Below are 27,693 nucleotides of genomic sequence, written 5' to 3' on the forward strand. Positions count from 1 at the left end.
TTTCTCTCAATACTTAAAATATTTCACTCTACTGTCTTGCTTGCATGATTTCTGAGAAGTCAGATATAATCCTTTATTTCTCTGCAGATAATGTGTTTTATTGCCTCTGACTTCTTTCAGGATTATTTCTTTATTTTTAGTTTGGAAGTGATATGCCTAAGTGTAGCTTTTTGTCTTTTATGCTGCTTGGGGTTCTCTGAGCTTCCAGGATCTGTGGTTTGGTGTGTCACACTTATTTATGGAAATTCTTAATCATTTTTTTTTAAAGATTTTATTTATTTATTTGAGAGAGAGACAGTGAGAGAGAGCATGAGCGAGGAGAAGGTCAGAGGGAGAAGCAGACTCCCCATGGAGCTGGGAGCCCGATGTGGGACTCGATCCCGGGATTCCGGGATCATGACCTGAGCTGAAGGCAGTCGTCCAACCAACTGAGCCACCCAGGCGTCCCTCTTAATCATTTTTGATTCAAGTATTTTCTTTTTTCTCCTTTTTCTAGCATCCCCATTGTAGTTGTCCTAAAGTCCTTGGTTATTAACTCCTGCTTTTTAATACTTTTTCTTTGCTTTTTGGTTTTTAAGTTTTCTATTGATATATCCTCTAGCTCAGATACTATCCTCGGTTGCTTCCAGTCTACTAATTTGTCCATTAAAGGCATTCTTTATTTTGTCAGTGTTTTTGGTATCTAGCACTTCTTTTTGGTTCTTCCTTAGGGTTTCCAGCTCTCTGCTTACATTATCCATCTCTTCTTGCATGATGATTCATCCATCAGAGCTCTTAGCATAATAATCATAGTTGTTTTAAAATCCCAGTCTGATAGTTCCAACAACCCTGCCATGTCTTTTCAAATTGTGTATTTTGCCTTTTGAGATGTTTTGTCATATTTTCTTGATAGCCAGAAACGTACAGGCTCAAAGGAACTGCTGTGAACAGGCCTTTAGTAATATATGTGTTGGGGTGGGTGCTGGGTAGAGGAAGCTACACTGCTATGGTTAGGTCTCAGTCTCTCTGTGATCTTGTGCCTCTGGACTATGAGCTTCACATGTGTGTCTCAGGTATCTCTCACCCACAGGCTGGAATGGATGGTAAGGTTGAGTGAGGGGCTGAGTATTTCCCTTTTCCCCATGTGGAAGGCTAAAGCCAGCTGGAGGTGGGTATTTCCCTTCCCCACATGGGTTAGATTCTGATAATACCCCAGAAGGTTAGGATCTAGTTAACTAATTTCCCTTGAGGTCCCTGGCTTGCTAAAAATAGAATACTCTGGTATATTTCAAAATGGCTCCTTTTCCCTCTCCCTGCCAGAAACACAAGAGGATTTTTTTTTTACCTGATATTTACTGTGGAAACTTCATCAAAATCCTGGAGATAGATCTTACAGTATTTTTGTGGCCTCCCCTCGGACTGGGTCCTTCTAAAGTTTTTAACCCTTGGAATTGTCCACTCTGGGCCTCTAGCAGTTTGCCAATTACAATTCAAGTGTTCCTACTCTGGCACTGGTTCCATAGTGGTTTCTGTTCACAAGTCTCTGCCCTAGTAAGCTATATTATTCTGCTCCTCTAATGTTAGGGACAGTGGTTTACCCTCTGTCTTCCCTTTTCTGATGGAACTAAAAAGATACTGATTTTTCAGTCTGTTGGCTTTTTATTTGTTAAGACAGAATGACAACTTCTAAATTCTGTGCATGTGGGGCTGGAAACCAGAAATATACGTGTGTGTATATATTTGGGTGGTTACATGAATGTATGCAATTGTTAAAGCTTGTACAAATAAATACTTAGATCTGTGCATTGTTTTGTAGGTATATTTTGTTAGTAATGCCTCAAATACATGCATATGTATGCATGTATAAACATGTTTAGACATGCACAAAAAAGATGTTATTTCCTTTAAATAAGATCTACCTCCTGATATATTCAGAAATGAGATCTGTATCTGATGGGAATATCTATAATCTTGAGTCTATACATATCATTAAAATCACATATCATTTATTTTCCTTTTTCTGCTCCATGTCACCTCCTGCATCTCATTCTCCATCTACCTCTCTCTTTGCATATGTCTCATACAGATACCCTTGTCCACAAGAGTGAGCATAAACACTTGAGCTCTCCCAGCCATCAACCGATCTCCTCCTCACTGCCAAGCCCTGCCATTTCCATCCAGCACAGCTATTATAAAATCATTTGTAACATGTTTTCCTCTTTCCATAAGGACTGTAGACGTGAGAAGTTGAAGCCCATCTGAAAGCATCTTTTATAAAATACTGTATTTATTTCAGTAGGAAGGACCAAATATTCACATCACTTTAAGACTGAAAAGTATGTATATTGGCTCTAAAATTGCCAAAAAAAAAAAAAAAAAAAAAGATTTTATTCTCTTGCTTCATTCTCAGTTAAAATTAAATTTTTATATTTCTTCAACCCAAGGAGGCTAACTATTCCTTTTTCTTCAAAACAAGAAGCACCATTCTATAGGTGGAGAGTTCTTTCATTGTGATAATATTTTTTCTTCTTTCCTTTTCTCTAAATCTTGGGCTTCTGTACCAAATTGCAGTTAATTATCAGTGTTTTCAAGTCTATAAATTCACCATGAACAATTGAATTAGTGAATACTGAACTATTGTTCCTAGAAGAAAGAGTTGAGGGGCGCCTGGGTGGCTCAGTGGGTTAATCTTCTGCCTTAGGCTCAGGTTATGATCTCAGGGTCCTGGGATGGAACCCCGCATCAGGCTCTCTGCTCAGCAGGGAACCTGCTTCCCTCCCTCTCTCTGCCTGCTGCTCTGTGTGTCAAATAAATTTTAAAAATCTTAAAAAAAAAAAAAGTTGATTTCCCATGAGCCTCTGCTTGCAACATTTTCCTTGAATTATTAATATCTAACCTTGTTTCAATGTGTGTTTCTGTTCAGAGATACCCTATTTAATATATATGTGATATATATACATGTAATTAGGTATATATATATGGTTGATTCATCAACATTGAACTCACCAACACTAGCACTCAGGTCTGAACACACACATTTTCTCTGCGAGGCATATCCCAACCTTCTTGTACTTAAAAATGCTGGACAGCAGTTCAGCTTTCTGCATGGGGACCATTTTAAACAGTGGAACGATAAAAACATCCCTACAAAAATGTGAAGAATGTGGCACTAAATAGACTGCGAAAGGATGCTTGTTTACATTAAGAGACTTGAAACAAGAGGGCAGAGAATTGTCTTGTTCCACCTCGGCTGAGAATTTGCACCCTGGTTCCCCAGATGTTTCGCTTTTCCATTCATGTGCATGTCCATAAATGAAGAAGTGGGGGGAGGTATTGATTTTGAGGTTGAAAATAAGTTTAGTGAATAAGCTAATTCACAAAGGCAGAATCCACAAATGAGCATCAATAAGAATCCTCCGTGAAAACCATGCATACATTTTTTCCCCTGATTTCAGTGTTTATGATTTAGAGTTTCTATAGTTTCCTAATACATATAAACTGTTAGGATTTAAAATCTGACTTCTCTGGTTCTTCTACTGTGGGAAAAGATCTTTTCCACAATTAGTTTGTTGATTCAGTTTTCATTTTCTCAAACATCTATAATATGCCAAGAATTCTCCAAAGTGAAAAAAATGCAGTACCCAACTCGTATTTCAAACAGACCTTTAAGTCAAACATAAAACTTAATTGCAAATATGGCATTAATACATTCGTGGTAAATTGAGGCTGGGACAAAAAGGAGGGCATAGTCAAATAGCAGAAAAGGACCAAAGAGAAAGTGAAATTAAAGTTAACCCTTGATGAATAAACAGAATTTAGCTCAGTGGAGAAGTGTCTAGCGAATTAAATAAAGTTAGAGGTCTGCTTAGCTAGTTTTGATATTGTCATTTTGATCCACTGGAGGTTTTTATTCCACCATTTGGATTCTGAAAATATTTGGAATTATGTTTTTGAATTAAATGCTGGTATCAGAATTTCCCAAGGACACATTTTATTTTTTAAAATTCTGGAGTTTTCTCTGAAAATTCCAATATTTTATGTATAAGACCATTAAATTCTATCTTTTCCATTTTTGTGTTTCTGTGAATTGGGCAGAATCCACATATGGCCCTGCAGTGGAGTTGAAATGATGGTGTCTCAATGTGTTTCTAGGGTAAAGGTGTGAGACCTAGAACTGCATGTTAGGTTTAGAAAATTATAAGACAAAGTTAGGAGACTATTTCCATCATACCTGTGGGAGACTGTCACCAACACAAGGGCACTGGCAACCCTGATGGGGGAGGAGAAGACACATTTCAGAATGAAGGTCTAGATCACAATATCCTGTGGATGTTGATGGAAACACAGATCATTTGGACGCTCAGACATACCACATAGCATAAGATAATAAAAAAAACAGACCTAATCATTGCCATTAATTGCATACTACCATGAATCTAGCACTACAGTATATATCACATCATCTAATCTAATGCTAACAACTCCATAAAAGACTTACTCTTTTTATCTTTATTTTTCAAATGAGGAAAGTCAAATGCAAAGAGATTAGGTAACAAAGAGATTAGATAACAAGGTCACAGAGCTAATAATTGGTAGACCCAGCCTTTGAATGAGCTACATTTCAATGATTAATGTCCTATAGGATAACATTTTCAGTTATGCATTGTGTGTATGTGTGGTAGGATAGAAACATGTACATAATTTTTTGTAAATCCTACTGTTGCAAGGAGATTGTGAACACAGAATTTTGTTGTTTTTTATGTTCTGATATATTTTTAAATGACTATCAAGAAGATATGTGGACTTTGGAAAAAGAGTTAAATATTTTCTTAACATTGTTTGAAAGCCTGTAATCTCCCCTCTAACAATTGATCTGGGGGTGGGGGGAAACTGTTTTTAGAAAAAATTAGCAGTTAAGACTGAACAGGAATGTCTGAGAATACATAACCTTGGGAATGAAAGGAATGAAATGATTTAATTTTTCATTTGGTGGGTGGACAGAATAATTTTTAATCGGATGCTGAAATACTAGTGTGTATTTATATATTTTCCAATTAAGGATGCACATATAAGTATAATCCAAAGACAAAACTACATGACCTTTATATTATTAAAAATCATAGGCAATATAAAAAATTTTGTTTTTTATATAAAAAAAAACCTCTTTATTACAAAAGTCCAGTGTAAAAATTAATACTGGTAATAGAAAATGTTTAATCCCAAGGAATTATTTTTTCTAAAACATTTTTGTATAATATCTAAACTACTACTAGTATACATTATAGTGACTTATAAATAAAAATATTTTTTCATTTGCTTTCCTCAGTCCTCAAATGGAAATGTCTGAATTGCCCCTAGTTTTATCAATTTTGGTTATGAGTTCTACTTGATGAGAAGGTTTGGGGGGGGTGCCTGGGTGGCTCATTGGATTAAAGCCTCTGCCTTCAGCTCAGGTCATGATCCCAGGATTCCTACATCGGGCTTTCTGCGCTCAGCAGGGAGCTTGCTTCCTCCTCTCTCTCTGCCTGCCTCTCTGCCTACTTGTGATCTCTGTCTGTCAAATAAATAAATAAAATCTTTAGAAAAAATAAAACCGTTTTGGTTGGTTAAGGGCAATCCATTTCTCATAGGGCATCAGCTTGAAACTCCTCCCTTTCCATATTTGGAGTGGGGAGGGTTCCTATACAAAATCATTGCTGTATAAGGACAGTAAGAACATCATATTCAAGGGACTTGTAAATCAATAATATTCAAATTTCACTGTCTTCTCCCTGAATAACCTGCTGCTTTGAATCCATTTTTTTTTTTTTTTATAGTGGTATCACTGTTCTCCTAGTCATTCAGGTAAAAAAGCTCTATAAATTCTTGGCTGATCTCTCACATTTTTGTTCCACATTCAAGCAGCTGCCACATTCTGTCTATCCTTTCTTTGTGATATGTTTTAGTTGGTCCATCCTGTTCATTAAAAACATTTATAACTTAAGTTAGCCTGGTATCTCACACTTAGAACAGTTGGGATATGGTTGCAATGATCTATTTCATCTGTTACTTTTTCCCAAGTACTTTATAGCTACTCAACTGATCTTTTGAAATGGAACAAAAATTGTCACACCAGTAAGTTCCCAAAATTATCAGCATAAATTGCAACACACTAATTAATATGTAACACCTTCTAATTTCTGATCAGAATATAACTTTCTGGACACAGTTTCTCCTAGTCTTTCATGTTACCCTATCAAGCAAACTGAAGAACAAAATTATTGCCTCATGGATCTGACCAATTTTTTTTTTTTTTTTTTGCAAATTAATTTCCTTAATTGTATCTTTTCCAACCTTAGGATAACATTCTCTCTCAACTCTACATGTTAACATCCTATCTCTTCTTTAAGATCCAACTTATAGGTCATGTGACTTTTGTAAGTTTTATGATCTGAAAATAATCTATTCTTTGCATAAATTTATAAACTGTCTTTCTCTTAAGATATTTAGAGTATGATAGATGTCTTATGCATTTTATATAATTGTAGTCCATCACAGAGTATTTTGCTCACTCTAAGTACTCAATAAATACAAGGAATGGATTTTTGTATGTCAATAGAAAAGCTTATGGGAGATAGAAAGAAATGTCATGTTGTATGCCATAGGGAATCAATTACTTAAATTCAGACAACTGAACTGTATTGGCAGCATGGCTATAGAGACAAGAAAAAGTCATTACATTTCTTGAACTTTAATTTCTCCGTATATTGGTTTGCATGGTATATTCCAGATTTCTATCACACAGAACCATGACAACTTGGTAATACAATGATAAGACTCATGAGAACTTAATTTATAGAAGTATAGGACTTATGAAGGGATTGTCAATAAGTCAGTGCACTTTAGATCTGTGACAACTCAATAGCAATAAAACATTCATTATCTGACCTCTTTATTATATTTTGTGAAACATAACTCTTCTTTCAATTCTATCAAAGAGAAGTATTAATGTTAATTAATGACTTGCACTTAATTTCCTATTCAGACTCCACCTTCCCTTTTATAATACACTGAAATAAATGAGATGTCCACTGTCTTATATGTCGAATCCTATTAGACTTCTGTAAAATAATAAAGATTAACTTGATTGCTATTAATTCACCTAGCCTAAGCAATTCATAACTACCCTAAGAAACAGTTGTAACCAATTCTAATTTGATAATACAAATTATATTTATGTAGTTCCCAAATTGTAAAAGTGTAAGAACAAAAATACAGCTGTTTTGTTTTTTTTTTAAGTAAATAGGCAAATAAAAAGACCCAAACATTCATTCAGGCCCATGGTTAAATGATTCTATTCAGATATATCACTAGATAAAATAATGCCTGTTGTCCTGGGACTCCACTTGCGAGGTTTACCATTGGCTACATCCAGGAGGAGGAGAAGCATCTTCAGTCTGTTTTCATGTGCTCTACTTCTTCCTAGCTGTTGCCTTCTGCTCCCCTCCTGCCTGCTTCTTGTGCCGACTATTAAAATCTTCTGTCACAAAAATGGAGATGTTTTGTTTTTCACAATGAGATCAACTATTCAATTTGCATCCAAAATCCTGAGGTATTTGTCTTTTTAATCCATGCTTCTCATATGCGGAATTTTCAAATTGAAAGCTGTATTCCCCTTTTTTTTTCTTTTATAATGTAATGTTCTCTAAAATTCATTTACTAGAAGTATCAGATTTACAGAAAATTTGCACATACAGTTCAGACTTCTTTTACCTGGACCATCTTAAGAGTCTTTTTCCTATATGAGAACTTGTCAACCCCAACTAGAGTCATTTTCCCATATGAAACCTTGTCACCCCCAGGTACATTAGTATGCACTCCATACACCCAAGGACGTCTCCTACATAATCACAATACAAAGCCTGATAGTGAGGAAATTAACAATGTACTATAATTACCATTTTAGGTATGATATGCCTATCCCATTTGACGTTTTCCCAGATTCTTCAAAAGCATCCTTTGTAAGGAAAGGATCTAGCTCAGAATCCTGTGCTGACTTTACTTACCACGTGCCTTCAAGCTCCTTCTTTTTTGAGCAGTTATTCAGTGTTTTCTTGATTCTCATGGTTTTGACACTTTTTTTGGGGGTGGGGAGAGGGAATAATGAAAAGCTAATGTTTAATGGGTATAGAGTTTCAGTTTTACAAGATGAAAGATTCTGGAGATTGGTTTTGATATTTCTAAAGATTATAGGTCTGATATTTTATGACATGTCCTTCTATCTGGGTTTATCTGATATTGCTCAAAATTAGATTCAATTTATGCATCCTTGGTAGGAATATCACAGAAAGGATTCCATGTGATTTTTACTGCTTCGATCAGGTGGCTCCCAATTTTGACCTGTTCCATTATTGATAATATCTGTTTGGATTATTTGATCAATAGGTGCCAGGCTTCTCCCCTGTCGAGTTATTAATTTTGTCTTTGTTACCAATTGGCATTTGAAGCCATATAAATACTTCTTGCCAATATTTTAATTATACTGAGAATACTTGATTCCCTATTTTTTAAATAGATTATGATATTATGAAATTTTATATTATGAAATTTATATTGATTATGATCCTACCATATAGACTATAACGCCTTCTGCTGGGCTCCCTCTCCTGCCTGGACATCCTCTTCACCTGACACAAGCTCTTATACCCAATGTCTGATCCTTGATGTGGAGGCCTTCCTTACCCTAATGGGCTTTGATATTATTGGTGGGCTGCTCCTTCACACTGATGTCCTCCTCTTCACAGGAGGTCATGAACATCATTTTGAGAAAAGTATTCTAAGGATGAACTTAGGAGAAGTTGTCACATATGGCTCAATTTGTGTTTTAGGGAGACTGGAGATAGTATAAAAGAGCTGAATCAATGAAAATCTAGAAACAGGTTGGTATATCTATCTTCCCAGTTTTATTACCTAAGATATCTCAGTAGAAATTCTGGCTAGAGTAGTCTCTCTTACACTCTGCACTAAGTATGAATAACATTTTCACCATGCTTTCCCCCTTCCATCTATCATGTTCATGTCATTCCTTTCTGCCTGTTCCAGTGTAATTCTTCGAGAACCACTCCTTTGCTGTGGCTCTTCCACTGTTAATGGGCCATCCCTTCTCATGTGGATATTCTCACTTTGGTCGGCCTCTCGTGTAACTCAATTATTTAAATTTTTTTTAATTATTCATTTAGTGATACCTTCCTATGAACACCTAAAGCACTTAATAGTATCAGTTATTGGGCATTTGCATACCCTACCGTTCATTGTTGCTTTTTTCCTTTATAATTTATCTTCCTGTCTATTCCATAAGCTTGTTGTAAACACAGATCCTGTATAATAATTATTGACATCCACATGGCCTACAGCATATTGCTTTACATTCACGAGGTCCTTGAAATACTTGGAAGGAGGTGAACAAGTAACCATAGTCATAGTTCTTATAGTTATAAAATAAATCCCTGAGAGAGTGATTCTCATTTAAAAGTTGCTGGAGGATTATAATTAAGATAGCATAAGAAGGGATTGTAGCAAATATGGTACAAAGTGAGTTACTGCTTTTTGTATGTGAGAGGGTAATTCATCTGGAGTCATCTTGGATATGTTTGGTAACATTTGGAAATAGCATCCACAAAGCTAAAGGCCACTGTTTGATGGTGTAGGAGAGAAAGCTGCTGGCATATTGCTCTTTCAGCAAATCTGTAGACTCATGGTGCTCACTTAATAACTTTGACAAATAATTATATAGATGTGAATAAGGAAAAAAAAAATAGAATAAAAACAACCCTGGGATCAGAATGGCTATCTTTCTAAAGCAGTATATATATAATCCAGTGGAAATTGGTCCAGCCTGTCAGTCTTCCTCAATGTCATTCAAACTTATACCCAAACTCCAGAAGCCAAGAAAAATAAAATTGAAGAATTCGAAAGGTCTATAAGACCTGATGAAACTACTCCAAAAATTATGTGCTGCTCTTTCGAGGGGTTTTCAGAGTTAAAGTGGGAAAAGTGTTTATTGATCAGAATGCAGTGGGAAAGAAAGGAATTGGAAAAGATCAATGAATTCATTGAGTTTTGCTCGGCTCGACCCCGCACACAATACAATTAAACATTAAGAAATAAGTGCACTTGGAGCTTTCCAGACTGGCTCCTTACAAACCAAACTGATTGTTTCATTGAATGAAAATTTGAGAAACTAATGTTCTCTAGTGTGATAGACATATGGTTAAACAGTAATGTAGAATTCAAATCGCTCCTTCCCTGGAATTTCACTTGGACTGTGTATTTGTCACTTTTCCCTCTCACACTTCAACTATAATCACAAAAAAGCACTGTAAATAAAAATTATCAAAAAGGTTGATATATAGCTGAAATGTCAGGGAGAAAGGCAGCAAATTATCTGTGGCAACAAAGGAGTTATGAATTTTTTGTTGAAAAGAACAGCATTGGAGGAAAACATGATAGAAATGATTGCAGAGCATTACAGGTGAAGCATTACACTACACAAAGATGAGCAAGCTCAGTGGAAAGTGTTGCTGTTGAAATAAGGTAATGGCGAAGTAGGCTATAGTAGGGATAAAGAGTAAATAACCCCAAAATGCTAAAGCATAAAGAAAGATTTGTGTCAGGACACATGGATGACTCAGTGGGTTAAGCCTCTGCCTTCAGCTCAGGTCATGGTCTCAGGGTCCTGGGATCAAGCCCCACATCGGGCTCTCTGCTCCATGGGGAGCCTGCTTCTGCCTCTATCCCTGCCTGCTGCTCTGCCTACTTGTGATCTCTCTCGGTCAAATAAATAAATACAATCTTAAAAAAAAAATCTTAAAAAAAAAAAAAAGATTGTGTCAAGTGTAGGGACTGTTGGGAGAGTTATGGTAGTTCTTCACATTATCGGTTGAGGTTATAAAACAATAGTGAGTGCATAAGATGAATAGAATTCATTCAAACATAGTTATGGAATGTGCCAAACTAGTGTCAGCTCTGAAGATACACAGCTGATCCTGATTAATGATTGACATAAGACATTTTGACTTTATGATGATGTGAAAGTGCTATGCATTCAGTAGAAACCATGCCAGTTGAGCATCTACCTTTGGCTCAAGTCATGATCCCAGGCTCTTGGGATCGAGTCCCACAGCGGGCTCTCTGTCTGCTCTGTGGGGAACCTGCTTCTCCTTCTCCCTCTGCCACTCCCCCTGCTTGTGCATGTGCTCTTTCTCTGACAAATGAATAAATCTTAGAAAAGAAAAAAAAGAAACCATGCTTTGAATGTTGATCTTTCCCCAGGTTAGCGATACGTGGTTCTATATGCTCATGATGGTGGGCAGTGACAGCAAACTTCAGCTCCCCATCAGCCCCACAATCACAACAGCAAACAACAGGTACACTTAAAACCATTCTGCTCTTCACATTCCGTATAGTATTCAGTAATTACATGAGATCTTCATCACTGTTATAAAATAAGTTTAGTATTAAATGATCTTGAACAACTATAGGCTAATGTAAGGGTCTACCACATTTGAGCTAGGCTAGGCTAAGCTATGATGTTCAGTAGTTTAGGTGTATTGAAGGCATTATCAACTTACAATATTTAAAACTGATGAAGGGCTTTTCCAGATGTAACCCCATTGTAAGTTGAGGAAGATCCATATTTCATTTAAAAACAAAACAAAACAAAACAAAACCCCTTGCCTTCATGAAGCTTACACACTGCATTCAATAGAAGGAAGACGGACAATACATAAAAAATAAACATGAAATTATCTCTGTGAAGGAAGTGCTTTGGAGAAAGATAAAACAGAGAAAGGAGAAGAAGCCAACCAGGGGATGGACGAGGTATGCTAAAATGTTTAATCCAGTGGTCAGGGAAAGTCTCACGGATAATGTGCCATTTCATCCAGAGATAATCATCAGAGATGCAAGTAAAAAAGCAAGGTACCTGGTGAAGAGTATCCAAGGATGGGCAAGCAAGTTCAAAAGCTGCTAACTGAATCTATCTACTACAGGATCCTATGCATCCTATGCATGTTCTACATCTGGGTATAAAATGATGGTAGACACAATACATCAAACATTTACTTAGCACCAATTATACAAGGAAGAATTCTCTTTAAGACAATTGAAAACAATGTAGTGAGTGATATGTTTCTCCTACCTCTCTTTACACACAAGTACATACACGTGTACAGGATATAATTAATTTTTATAGTTCTCTAAACAGAAAGATGGAACTGTTTCCATAAATAAGATTTAATTTTAAAAGCAACCATAAGCCTTAAGGATATACTAGGGAAAATCCATGCTCCTTAAACTGTTGAAATAAGACTAATGCCAGTTCCCATCTAAAGGGATCCATACTCTGTATTAATTTCCACACAATTGGTTGGTCTATCACAGGATCCCCAATTTAATTTTTTCTTCTAAAGCAACGAGATGGGGGCATCTGGGTAGTTCGTTCAGTTGGTTAAGAATCTTCCTTTGGCTCAGGTCATGACCCCACAGTCCTGGAATGGAGCCTGGTGTCGGGCTCCCTGCTCAGTGGAGAGCCTCCTTTTCCCTCCACCTTTGCCTGTTGCTCTGACTACTTGTGCTCTTTATCTCTGTCAAATAAATAAAATCTTAAAAATCAAGCAGTGAGAAGGATCACAATAGGAAATTCAAAACTTCAAATTATACTTCTATAGTTAACATTATAGAACCTATATAAAGCTATGCAGAAGATGCTTAAAATTTTTTTCAACAGTTCTTTTACTATAAACTAGCTGAGCTCAAGGTTATCAACTGTTTTGTTTTTAGATGTTAAGAATATAGGAATTTAATCTGAAAAGTGAAAAACTTAAACTCATTTAAGCAACAGTATGCAAATATTGGTTTATAACCAATGTCTTAGAAGTTTGTGCCTAAATTGAAACTTTGTTTTTAAATCAAGAGTTATTTCTTACCCTCTCCCCTGCTCCTTTCTTTAAAGAGATAAAAACACACTGAAGGGAAAGCAATTCACCAGACATGAGCTAGCCTTGGATCTGAGGCATAAATATAAAAGAAAATATATGCCACTTCAAAGTTCAACCAGTTTGCAATTTGGATGTGTTCATTACCTCTACCAAAAAGATTACTCCTCATTTAACTACATTTTAAAAAGTGAGATTGTAAGCAATTGATATTAACTATTATTCATAAAAGTATTTATAGAAATCAGGGCAAGTGATACCTTGCTTGTAGAATTAAAACAGAGACTAAGTCTCTCGATAGCATTGTAAAACCTAATTCAAAAGGTCTTTTTGTTATTTTCATAACTTACTATTTTTGTTACTTGTTAAACTTTGATGCCTAGGCAGTGTTCCCCTGAATCTGTTTTCTGCCTATAGCCTATCTCTTAGATGGTAGGTTTTACAATTATAACTGAACCTCATCTTCCTGCAAACATGCAATTTGTCACATGATATTTCTATTCTGATTCCTGCAAGCTGCTAAGAAGAGGGATTTTACAGTGTCTGTAAGAGATAGCAATGTCTTGGTTGCTTGTCAAGGAAGGGTTTATATTTATAGCAGGCTAGATTAAATAGAAAGTGACTTTGGTCCCTTTCTACTTGGGAGCTGTAGGGATAAGTAAGAATGGATAGGCTTTAATGTTGTAGATAAGAAGGCTACAAAATGGGAAAATAATTTGTTCATTAGCACAAAGGAATGGTGATTTAGAAGACGAATAAGGGAAATAAGTCTGACTGTTGGTGATTCACACAGAACCCATGTAAATAGTTCATCCTAGCATCTTCATACAGTGGCTTACTTAAGTTTGCATTTAATTCATTTCCCAAATAATGTGTTTTCAGAATCTATTATATTGCAGTGCTTCTGATCCCACAACTGTGGCTCTTGATTTCATCCAAACTTAGGAATTATGTAGTCAATAATTCAGGGAATCAGCAGTATTTTTCCTGGTTCTTTTTTTTTTGGGGGGGGGGGGGGGGGGGGGTGTGAGAAGACATGTTACTCTCAATTTTCCAAGGCATTCAGGAGATAACTTGATTTTTAAATAACTTTAATCGTTAGTGTTAAAAATCCAAGGGGGAAAAAATTCCTGGAACCAATGCTGTGTGATGGAATATATCAAAGAAACTCTGAAAACAAGTCAATTATTAGAGCTGTAATGAGGTTTCATAGAAAAATATTTGTACTGCTCTATTCTGTTTTATTGACTTAATACAGAAATTTTATCATGTTTTATCTCATAGTTATAGGTTGTATTAATTTATCTGCAATCTGTTTTGCCACCTGCTTGTTTTGACAGGAGGTCTTTTTTTGACATAGAATACGGAGGTATCAATAACCCAAATTGAATTTTTTTCAAGACCAATAACAAATACAATTTAAGTATTCCTTCTGTAGTAGAAAATGGTCCCTGACATGGGGATGGCTAGCTCTGTGCACAGTGCATACTTATGAGTAAAAACCGAGATTAAAAACCTAAAATATTATGTATTTTAAATTGCATGTATAATAGAAATCACTTTATTTTTGATAAATTTATTGTCACACCCAGGTTTACTACTTCTTAGAAGTCTAGGATTTGGTTAGATAATAAAGTTTTCAGGCAAAGTCATCAGTGCTAATGGTGCAGTCTCTTAGACATTTTGCTTAATGTTGGATATACACTGACAAGTGTTCTTTTAGATCTTAGAATCTTATGGATCATATAGTTCTATAGTTGTTGGTGAATGAATGAAAAAAAGCAGTGGAAACATGATGGAACCTATGATTTATATTCTGGTAATTTTTTTTTTTTTTTGCTCAAATGCAATGAATGCACATGGTTGTATGACTATGTACTTCTTAAATTCTTTATTTCACACTCCAAATCTTTTGCAGATAAGATTTCTTGTGATATTATTCTCTTTATCTAACTCATGGTAAGTGCCAATCAAATGGAGCATTCCTCCCAGCAAGATTTCTGATGAGTGAGCAATCAGGCAATTTGAATCAATTTTAAAATACAATCATTGTCTATAATCTCAGATGACACATAAGTTATAGCTATAATACCCTTTAACTTTTATCTAATGATATATAAAAATGAGTTATGGAAGTTAAAATCCAGAACTACTCAGGGACAATGAATCAATTTGGAGTAGAGCTTCCATCATGGTGAACATGGGTAGAGGTGGGTGGGTCATTGTTGAAATGCCATGTCCCTTTACTATTCTTACTGATTCAGTAGATTTTCTTAAATAAATGTTTCTCTAGTCACTGTATGTCCTGACAATTTTCAGAGACTTCAAGTGTTTAGGTATTTTTATAATTTTCACTAATTGCTGTTTCACTGGGGAGAAGGTCCATGAAGATCCTCACGCCAAAATTCTAGAGATGAGATCCCTGGTGTGGAGTTTCTTAAACAGAGACTGAATGTGTTTATCACCTGTTTTCTGTTATAAAACCAGGTTCTGGAAGCAGGGGGACATTGCATATTCTGAGGAAAATAGGGAGGAGCCCCAGTAAAAAGATGTCAAAGCTTCTGGGGAAAAGTTCTGGAATGAAGAATCAAAAGCTAAGTGATTCTATAAAATAGAGCATAGGACAAGATTCTGATAAAGATTCCAACAGTGTACTTTCATATTCAGTGATTTCATTTTCTTGAGAAAGGAAATGGAGAAATACAGAGCTATGCTCAGTAGCATTGGCTTGAGCAAATAACACTCAAAAGTTCTATTTCCTAAAAGAGGAAAACCAAGTATATGTTGGCTTTGCTAAGACTCCATTTCTGCAGTAATGTCTCTTTAAAAAAAAAATCTGCTACTAGCTTTCTACTAAGAGTAAATGATCACTTACCTTTTTATGTATGGGAAATGATCTCATATACTTTTGAAATGACATCTACAGTAAAGAACAGAAAATTGATGTTAAATGAAGCCCTAGCACAGTGTGTTAAATAGGAAGCATTAAAAGTGCTTTCCTTGACATTTTTTATAATAGGAAAAAATGTAGCTAAATACACAAAAATTATTCTTATTCATTACTTTATAAAAACCATGGCCTCCATTCTATTTTTCTTTTATAAATCTGGAATTAATTATAATTGACATAACTTAGTAATTTACTCTTGTTTCTTTTCATGCATAAAATCCTGTTTATAATTTTCCTATTAAGAACCTAACTATTCAACTGCTGAATAGAAATCATTAGGACAACTGAAGTAATGAAAACCAAAGAAGGTTTTGGCAAGTAACAGTCCCTCAAATATGAATGACTACAAAGGAAACCTGATTACTTTTCTTTGTTTGACATTTCTTGACTTGTGTCCTTTATCATGTATCACAGCATTTGCGTTAGCTCCCAAATATACCATCTTTGTATAAAATTAAGATGCTGAAACTAGCAATAACTATATCTAAATTAGCTATTTGGTCCTTAAGAATATGAATACTCTGCAAATGATATTTCTTTCTAAAAATAAGTGTTGTTGAATTACATATTTAGTAAACAGCATCCTAGTGACAAGAAAAAAAATTCAGTATCCAAAATACCTACTTAGATGCTGAATAGTTGAGTAACTTTCTTTGAAATTAATTATAAAAAAATTAACTTTTACTAAGTATTAAATCAGTTCCTAGGTCAAGGAACTGATGGCTTACCAGAAGGCCACCTCTTGCCTTCTTGAAGTGATAACCCACCTCCATGGGTAATTCTTCATTTTTAGCACTAGAGATCAGTTTAGACTTTAAAAAAAATAAATACAGTTATACAGTATTATATTTTTAAATGTTTTTCAAAAATCTTGGTGAGATCTAAGTTAATGTGGTTGGTATTCATTCTCTTTTGTACATATTAGTCAATATATATTTTGTAGAGGTATAGAACATTCCAGTATTAATGCACTTAGAGGAAAGACTTTGGGGAAAAAGAAAATGTTTACCAGTCCAGTTCTTGTATTTACTAGTGATATATGGATTCAAGGTGACAACATCTTGAAGAGGTATCACAGGACATCAAGGCAATCATGGAGCTTGCCAATCAGACAGGGTTTTCGGCTCTCAGCCTGGTACCCAGGCATCTGAGAAGTGACAAGAGAGCTCATTGAATAGAGGAAGGCTGATCAAATAGGATGCCTGTAGATATATTTGTCCTCATAAACATTCCCCCCCAACTGAATGAAAAGAGGGTAAGATAAAAAAGAATAAGAAAAAATGTGATATGGCCTTACATAAAAAAGGTAGTCCTAGAACTCTAAAGGATCAGGTCCCTTGTTTTTACCTAAGGAAAAGTGTCCATTTACAAAAAGTTTTCAGAATTACCTTTCTTCAGAAAATACAGTTTAGTAAGAACTATCAGGTTGATGAATGACATTTGTCATTTCATGATTTGCTCCTTAGTAGTGCTAGACTTCAGAGTGGACCAATTTGAGTTATTGACAGTGAAACTCACAAAGAAGGGGGATACAATAAAGTGACTTTAGAAGGGTTGTGAGTTGAATCTGTGAGGGGGAAAACAGCCCAATACTGCTAATCTGCCAAACACATTTCATTCTCACAATAGAAAATAAAATTCAATGCAAACACATTATTTGAAAGCCTGCTATGAGCTAGGAACAAAGATGTATTTACTTTGTTAATGTCAGCATTACTTAGGGAATCTTGGCAGAAACTAATTTATTTACTCTTTTAGGTTATATTTATAGCCAAGAAATTAAATGTTAATGTACTACCCTAATATTATTATATAATTGCTTCTTAAACTACAAGATACGAAGCAAGGAGAAGCAGTCAACAGAAGTAAAATATTAAATCCTGGATCTTAAATGGTTCTATCATTGTGTTGCTAGATATTTGAAACAGAACACTAAATGTATGTCAAAATTAAGTATTAGTTGTGCTCAAACGTGTGTGTGTGTGTGTGTGTGTGTGTTTTAGCATGTGCTTTTTGAGAAATGAAGGTTGTTGCAATATTCAGGATGTACATTTTTGTTGAGGCACCCAACTCATCCCAAAGTTTTTGTTTTGTTTTTCTGCTTTTGATAATGTCCATAGTCTTGCCACAGATTTCTTGAACACTCTTTTCCTACTATAGTGTTGAAAGTAAGTGTATTTTAAAAGATGAAAAAGTATCACTTATGAAAAGATATTGGAAAACAATAACTTTCCTCATGTAGATGTTGGGATCTCAATGCCAGAAATGGATTTAATCTATCTACCATGTGACATAGTTTAAAAAGCAGAGCCACTACTTTTAAATGACCCCCCCCAACCTTGGGGTACATGTGTACGTGTGACAGCTTGTGCCTCAATCTTCTTTTTTATCCAGTTATCAGCATCTTTACATATTAAACTGTAGTCGTATCTCAATTCCATCAATCAGAAAATTCATTGGCATTTTTGTGTAATTCCTTGCTATTACCAGTGACTTTTTCCCAGCCACTACCCATAGGGATTTTTGCCAATTACTCCCTCTCTAATAGAGGCAATTTAAAAATCACTAGAATCTTTAAAATGAAACAGTTGGCTGTTTCAGGCAGCAGTAGATTTGAAGTGGGGTTCTAGGGAGTTTTTCCAGGAATGCTGTAAATGCCTGGGGCGATGGTCTTACAGATTAACTAGATCACAGCTGGGATTCTGAACAGCTGAAGTGAATAGTAATGGACTTTTTGGTCCCTATGATGTCTTACCATTTCCTATCTTAAGTCTTTGGATTAGAATATACAAGATTTTTGTTTCTTATAGAAATTATTCTAGGTAGATTAGGTCCATCAACAAATAATATAAATGATTTCAATAAAAGAATAGATAAGTAATTGATTTTCTTGGATCAGAAACTTTTAAAGATGCCACCACCTTTTTTCAAAGCTTGTCATTTTCTTTTAAAATCACCTTTTTTTAGAGTCTGATGAAAAATTGTGTGTGTGTGAGAGAGAGAGAGAGATGGAGAGGTTGCAAGGGAACAGGGAAGATACTACCTTCAAATATTGTTAAAATGGACCATGTAGAATTTTTCTTTATAATCTGGTATATGAGTCTTTTTTTGAGTGTTATGTATGAAATGGAAAAGAATGTGTATCCTGCAATTTAGATTAACTTTGATAATCATGTTGCTCAACTTTTTTGTTACTGATTTTTTAATCATTTTTGATCTAGCAATTGAAGTCTGCCACTATGGTTGTAGATCTATCCCTTATTGTCTATAGTTGTCTCAATATTGTATACATTTTAAGATGATATCATTAGGTGCATACAAATTTTGTTATAGATTGCTGATGACTTATACCTATAGAAATTCTTTTTGCCTTTAGGTCCATTTTATCTGATATTAATAGAGGAACAAAATGGGATCTCCTTCCTAACTAAGGATAGGTGGTCTCAGGGGAGAGAAAGGGGATCAAAATATGAGCCAAGGGGGGCACCTGGGTGGCTCAGTGGCTTAAGCCTCTGCCTCCAGCTCAGGTCATGATCCCGGGGTTCTGGAATCGAGCCCCGCATCAGGCTCTCTGCTCAGCGGGGAGCCTGCTTCCCCCTCTCTCTCTGCCTGCTGCTCTGCCTACTTGTGATCTCTCTCTCTGTCAAATAAATAAATAAAATCTTAAAAAAATATATGAGCCAAAGGTTAAGGGCTCATCTCCTAGAAATAAGTACACTGTGCCAGAAATGGCAGAGGAAATAAAGATCATCAATAACTATTAACAGTTGTAGAGCTGAAAGGTTTTTTAAATTAATATTCATAATAGCCATGCTAAGTAAGATGAAATTATGTTTGTAATATAATGAAAATAAATTATAATACACAGTAATAATAAAGATGTTACTTCCCTTGATTTGTGATATTTATACATGTTTAAAGTCTTTAATTTCTCACTCTGTATAAGGGTGCATTTTTGCTCCTAATGTTACCTTGATAGTTTTTATTTTTCTTAGAGGTCCTTAAATTGTATATATTTCAGGCCCTATAAAACATGAACCTCTACCTCTGCCTTCAGCTTTTGACATTTATGATGTCTTTCTGTAAAAATGCCAATTAATTGGGTATTTTATGTTCTTTCTCATAATCTCTGGAATATTTACTTATTTAGAAGTAATATTATCTGTTTTTCCTGTCCTGTTTTTTTTTTTAAACCATTTATATTTTGGGGATTTATGAACAGTTTTTCATTTCTGTCCTCTTCTACTTTGTCCATCGCACATTGCATTTCCCTCTTTTAGCAGTTCTGTTAGAAATTATAGCGTGCATTATTTACTCCCTGGTGTGCAAATGTAATCAATATTGTTGCTACCCTTTTAGGAGTTGACAGAAAAAGTTAAGGCAGTTTAACTCTTTTTTTTTTTTTAATTGTTATTTTGTTACGTATTTTAATGTTATTTTTCAATGAATTCTTTGTTGTTAAAGATGAAAATACCATTTGTTAAAAATAAGATAATTTTTACTTAATGTATTTGTTTTATACAAACAACTTGTTTATTTGGAAAAACCTACTGAACAACTTTCATATATTCTCACATCTCAGGCCTTCCATTTTGGAACACTTCTCTCGTCTAACTTTTTTTTAGAATTTCCTTTAATAAGCATCTGCTGGTAGCATATTCTTTTTCTCAAAATTCGTTTCACCCTCAATTTTAAAACACAGTATACTAGATATGAGAGTCCCATTGCTAGTTGTTTTCTTTTGGTGCATTGAATAGCTATTTGACTTTTTTTCATGATTTCTGTGGTCTCCCTTGAGAAATTGGCTATTCATTCTTAGATATGGATTAAAAAACAAAACAAAACCAGCTGGTATTTATGGATCAGTTAATGTATTTTACCAGTTTGGGAATTTTTTGAGGTGTCACAATTTCAAATAATTTTTTAAATTGTTTTTTTCCTCTCCTTCTAGAACTGATTTTACATACCACTCTATTCTTGATGTCATTTTCATTACCCTTCACTTCTCTTTTGATAATTACTTTATACCTCTGTTAAAGTTCAGTAATTTTCTGTTCACTCTATCCAGTCTCCTAAGTTTGCCCTTGAATTTCAGTTTCAATTACTTTCTTCCATTCCAAAAGTTGAATCTGTTTTTCTGTTTTTGTTTTGTTTCTTGTTTTTCAGATCTGCTGGGTCATTATGTTGCTTGCTCCCTGCAAGTAATTTCAATCTTGTCTTTTGTCTCTTAAAACTAATTAGGTATTGTTTTGTCATTGTGTTGGATAATCCCACTGCTTAACATCCTATGTTCTATTTTGTCATTTCTGCTTATTCCTACTCTATTTTTGTTCCCAAAGAAGCTGGTTCCCTTGTATGATGCTGGCTTTCTTTGGGAAATTACATGCGGAGGTTCTTTGGCTTAGGATGAGTCTCACAGATTTTTCAATCTTAAAGTGAATTCACTATGTGACTTCATTTTGGCCTTAAGCTTTTGGAGGCTCAGCTTGTAGTTATAACTTCTTAGGAATTCCACCAATCCTCTTCTCGGGGTCAGAACAACTCTTTTTATTGGTACCTGGTGGTAGGGAGTGAATGAATGAAAGTTACTGCATAAGGAAATGTCCTGAAGACCAATCAGGGACTTGAGTTTGGACAAGATAAGTTTAGGATGTCTGTTAGTGTTCCAAGGGGAGAAGATAAGAGGCAGCAGAATATACTGATAAGTTCATGAGAGGTCAGGGCTGGGCTGTTATATTAGGGATGAAAGCAGAAATGGGGGTTTTCCTCTCCTCTAGTTAAAATTCACAGCCTTAAGGGTGATTTTTTAAAAAGATAAATTAGATCCTAATTCCTTTATGTCTCCCAAATGGCTTCCTATCAATGGTAGAGTATAATCTACTCATTAGTTGGGCTTTGAAGACCTGACATTTTTTTAGCCCTTTCCTTTCTGTTGACAATATTGTTTACTCTCCCACTAATTGATAAAATGGGGTTGACACTCGTCTTTCTTTTCCTGTATCTTTGTGTATCAGAACAAGCTCATTTCTATCTTTGTGTCATTAGGTTTGTTGTGTGCTCTTATTTCTCAATAGGAATGAGATTAAAATCCTTTTTAGCTCTAACTACAGTTATTCAGATCAACTGATTTGGGGTCTGTCTTCTGCACTGATGACCTTCACAGTTGCCCTGTTGATTGTGATGTTCATAATCAACTGACAGAGCTGTCCCACCCCGTATGTAGGTCTCAGTCCTCACCTTAAAGGACTTTGTTGAAATGTCACTTTCTGTGATGTGGTCATCCTTCACTTTTACTTTTCTTGAATTTTTATTTTTTATATTTACCATTATTCATGTGTTTACTGCTTTTTTATTAATGAGGGAGATCCGTATGTCCTGACAGGGAAAGTTCTTTAAGGGTCATTAGCTTCTTATTTTTTAAAAAGATTTTATGTATTTATTTGAGAGAGGGAGAGAGAGCACATGCACACAGCAGTATGTATGAGTGCATAAAGGAGCCCTGGAGAGGAACAAACAGACTCGGCACTGATCACAGAGCCCCACACAGGGGTCAAGTTCATGATTCTGAGATCATGACCTGGGCCAAAATCAAAAGTTGGGTGCTTAACCAGTTGAGCTACCCAGGTGCCCATATTTTTTGCTTTTATCTGCCATTAGACTATGAGCCTCATGGAGGCAGATTTTTTTGTTTAGTTTACCGGTGATACAGAACAGTATGTGAGAGAGTAGACTCTCAAATCCTTCTGAGGAATGAGGTAAATCTTTCTCCGTCTTTGAGGTCTCTTAGCCCAGACATGTTTATATTGTTAAAAATAATTCTCCCATCCCACAGTAGCAATGTGCCCATCTAGCACCTGGCATCACCATTCTCTAATAAAAGAAACCAGGGCTTCTTGAAGATAATACTACAACTGCGGCAAGTGATACGCATGATTCTAAAGCACTTTGTGATATCAAAAAGGAAGTACTTGAACATCCATTTTTTTCATTGTTACCATATTATTTATGTTAAATTAAGAGGAATGATAATTTAAAACATAGGGACAAATATCATTTTTATTAGGGAAGTTCTATCAGAGGCATAGAGATCTGATGACAGTCAAGATTATCTGACTATAAAACTGTATCAAAGGGCACCTGGGTGGCTCAGTCGGTTAAATGTTTGCCTTCAGCTCAGGTCATGACCTCAGGGTCCTGGGATAGAGCCCTACGTCAGGCTCCCTGCTCTGCCAAGAGCCTGCTTCTCCCTCTCTCTGTTCCCCCTGCTTGTGGTCTCTCTCTCTCTGTGTCAAATAAATAAAATCCTTTTAAAAATGTATCAAGAATTATGATTTTTAAAGATTTAATAGTATAGATAAATTATATTTCTCTGGGGCACAATTAAAGTAACTGAATTCTATTTTACATGAGACTCTATTTCTCTTAAAATAATGACAGAATATGTTGACTTTATTTTGTAGTAAGAATGGGACAAAGAAAAGCAGTTGGTTTCCAAAGCCAATTAGTGGGAGGCTTTTGTTTTTTCTTTTCCCTCCATTCTATATTATCTTCTCTAAGGGCAATGAGAATTGTAATCCTTAATTTGTCACCTTCAGAAATGAACATGAATGCCAAGAAATAAGTACTACCTGCATCGATAGTCATGTTTTAGCATTTGAATTTGAGAGTTGGGATGCATTCTGAAGAAGTTACATGAACAATAATGGTGATCTAAATTCAGTACTTCATGCAAAGGCAAACTGACATGCCAGTGATTCCACAAACTGAAATTATAGTATTCTGTAATTGGCTTAATAATTAGTCTTTCTTTTTACAGTTTCATGTTTGAAATCTAAAAATTCTCCCTCTTAGTCACACAGAATCAAACAATAATTTTCTTCATAAATTACCATTTTCATGACATACTTGGTCAACCTTTCCAGAATATAACCCATTTGTCTAACAACTTCTCTTACTGAAATTCTTCACAATGGAGAATTAAAGGGTTTTATTCCCCAAGAGGGAAAAAAATCATAAAACTCCTCCCACATCTAGCATCTTCTATTCCTCTAGCCTCCATAACAATCCATTTATTTGTCGTCTTGTTAGCTTAAACATTAACCACATATTGCGTCAAGAAAATAAACATTCATTTTCCAACAATCTGTTGTCTATACTAATAAATTTATAATTAGGTGTAATTCCTGATCCAAGTATGTGTATGAGTTACAAATCCTAAACCCGGAGATAAAGAGCAAATAGCTTTATATATGGTCCATTGATTTGGAATTTTCTTTGTTATTATTCATGTCCCTCCCTTGCTAATTTATATGTTGTTGAAACTCTAGTATCCATTGGAATGCTATTAGGAATTGGGGCTTGCCGGGTGCGGTAGCGGGCTCCTGTAGTCCCAGCTACTCTGGAGGCTGAGGCAGGAGGATCGCTGGAGCCCAGGAGTCGTGGGCTATAGTGCCCTATGCAAACTGGGTGTCTGCATTAAGTTTGGCATCAATATGGTGACCTCCCGGGAGCAGGAGACCAAGTTGCCTAAGGAGGGGTGAACTGGCCTAGGATGGAAAAGGAGTAGGTCAAAACTCTTGTGCTGATCAGGAATTGGGGCTTTTGTGGGATAATTAGGTTTAGATGAGGTCATGAGGATGGAGGCCCCATGATGGAATTATTGTCCTTAAAATGAGACTAGTGCCTTCTTTCGGTCATGTGAGGACACAGCAGAAGGCCACTGTCATTTACAAGCACCTGGGGTTTCGCCAAATAGGATTTGCGGTGCTTCTGTCTTGGACGCATCAGCCTCTAGTACAGCAATGAGAAAGAAATGTTTATTTAAGTGACCCAGGCTGTGTTTGTGTTATGACCGTCTGAACTAAGAAAATACAATATATAATCAACTATATGAAACTTCTGAAATATACATAATATTCAGGAAAGTATTCCTAGAAGATGCCAATTTGCATGGAGGACTGTAACAGAAATCAGAGTATTTCAAAAGTGGAATTTTCAAGAACTTTTCAGGGTATAAAGTGGCATGAAAAATTTCAGTTACAATGTAGAGAAAAGCTAATTACAGAATTTTTTTGAGGTGATTCTCCTTTTCTTAACTCCTTACCTTGTTTCATTGGTTATATTCCCACCATATTCTTGTGACTAACCTATAAGAGAAAATTCACAGGACAAAGTCTGACCCTCAAACCCCACTTATAATCAAGAGATCAGAATTACCACTGTTGAAAATTACCCTGCTATTTTGTCATCAATTTATTTCCATTGAGCTAGAACATTTAAGGAAATGTGTTTCAGTGATTTGGACTCTTTACACATCTCAGTCTTTTCTGTGAAGTTTCCATACATTTCTCTACTCTTTCTAAATAACTGAAAATAGTCCTGGGGTTTCAATAAATATGTTTATTTAAAATGAGCTAAGCCCTGGGACGCCTGGGTGGCTCAGTTGGTTGAGCGGCTGCCTTCGGCTCAGGTCATGATCCCAGCGTCCTGGGATCGAGTCCCGCATCGGGCTCCTTGCTCGGCGGGGAGCCTGCTTCTCCCTGTGCCTCTGCCTGCCTCTCTGTCTGCCTGTGCTCGCTCACTCTCTCTCCCTCTGTCTCTGACAAATAAATAAATAAAATCTTAAAAAAATAAATAAATAAATAAATAAATAAATAAATAAAATGAGCTAAGCCCTAAATGACTTTTAGGGCATTCTGACATTCTTTTTTTCAAATAATAGTTAGTTTGTATAAGGTTTTCATTGCTTTTAATTTTCTCCATGTCTTTTAGTCCTGGCCTTCATTTTTCATTTTTCTTTTTAAAGTTAAAATGAGCTAAGTATCTCCACCATTTTGGGATCAACATGTATTTCATTGCTTTTTTTTAGTTACTTGTATCATGACTTTCCTAGGTCTGTCATTCTCCTCTGAAATAGGTCTTAAGGCAATTCTTACTGTATCTGACTCCTTTTGTTAACTGTAACACATTCCTCTTTGTGGAAATGTTAATCATTTTTCTTAAAGCAGTAACTGATGTAACAAAATCTTGCTCCGTCATTATTTTTCTTTATTTAAGGAACATGCAGTTTCATTGAATTTTTTTTATTATTTTGTCTTATTTTATGAAAATAGTACAAAGCTGTGATTTAACTAGAGTTAAATTAATTTGTTTCTAAGCATAATTAACTCAATTGTACATAATTAGACTTAGTAGTTTTTCTCTGATGTATTTTCACCTTCTTGAAATCTAAAAGAGAAGAGAAATCAATGAAAAAATTCATTTTGAAAATGAACAATGGAAACTGAAGGATTATTCTAACAGTTGCCCTGAAAGATTAAAAAAAAATAATAATAAAGATGTCATTGTCTATCAACTGAGTTAAAATGGCACATTAAAAAAAAAAAAGTATATGTCTAGGGCACCTGGGTGGCTCAGTTGGTTGAGCATCCAACTCTTGGTTTTGACTCAGGTCATAATTTCGTGGTTTATGAGATCAAGCACCCCTCCTCTCCCTTGGACTCCACAGTCAGCAGGGAATCTGCTTGAAGATTCTCTCCCTCTTTTTCTCCTCTCTCTCTCTCTCTCAAAAAAAAAAAAAAAAGTGTCCAAATTTAATTATTAACTAAATTATTCAAGGGAACCACATTTTTACATATCTGCTCATTGTCAAAATTATAATGTTAGTCATTTTCTACCATTTTAAGTTCTCTAGTAATTTTAGATGTACACTTAATTTGTGATGCCCTTTATGAATACTAGTAACTGGTCATTGAAAGATAAAGCCTTGCTTTGATCACTTGGTTTGGATGGTATCTGTCAGTTTTCAACAATGTGAAGTTAGTGTATTTTCTTTTGTTACTATTATCTCATGGGAAAGTATTTTGAGAATGTGTACATAATTTATTTCTTCTAAAATTACTGGTATTAGGGGGTGCCTGGGTGGCTCAGTCATTAAGTGTCTACCTTCGGCTCAGGTCATGATCCCAGTGTCCTGGGATCGAGCCCCATATCAAGCTCCCTGCTCAGCAGGGAGCCTGCTTCTCCCTCTCTAGCTCCCCGACCTGTGTTCCCTCTCTCACTCTCTCTCTCAGCTGTAAACAAATAAAACCTTAAAAATTAAATAAAATAAATTACTGGTGTTACACTCTATCATTCTTGCCTAAATCAATTATTTTTGTGATAGTTGCCAAATGGTGACTTTTCCCCCTCTGTCATTAAATTTAAGTAAAGTAGTTTTATTCTATCAGAAGGAAGAACTTTCCATTCTCTTGTAATAAGTTTATATTATCTTCTGTTAAGGCTTTTGCTCTTTCTCATATTCTATTTCTTAATATTCTTTCTCAGCACCTCTTATGTCCTAGCTTATCTATAGTCTTCCCTCAGTCACCTTTCAACACAACTATCTGCCCTTGGTTCAGAATTCTAATTGCATAATCACTACCAAGCAACCTAGCACTCAATAATTTAATACTTTATATTTACCCTTTATTATTTCACTTAGAGATAATGTTTTTACAACTCATCAGAAGTACTGAACCGACTACCTCAAGTGGCCAATTAAGTCCACATCCCCAACCACATCCCTCTGGCTCTCACACTTAGGGTCACTCAACACCTGCTCTAACTACCCTGGGACCAGGTAACAGACAACCAAAGACAGGCCCAATGCCTCAGATTCAGCTGAAAATTATTCAGACTAGCTTGGCTGCTTCCTGAGGAAATGCACAATGAAGGCTCTTGCCCACATTGCTTTGGCCATTTGGTAATTTCCACCCCACCCACATTAGGACCAACCCCAGTGATTAGTTG

This window comes from Lontra canadensis, unplaced genomic scaffold (genome assembly GCF_010015895.1).
Source record: "Lontra canadensis isolate GAN:19392208 unplaced genomic scaffold, GSC_riverotter_1.0 scaffold2, whole genome shotgun sequence".
NCBI lineage: Eukaryota > Metazoa > Chordata > Mammalia > Carnivora > Mustelidae > Lontra > Lontra canadensis.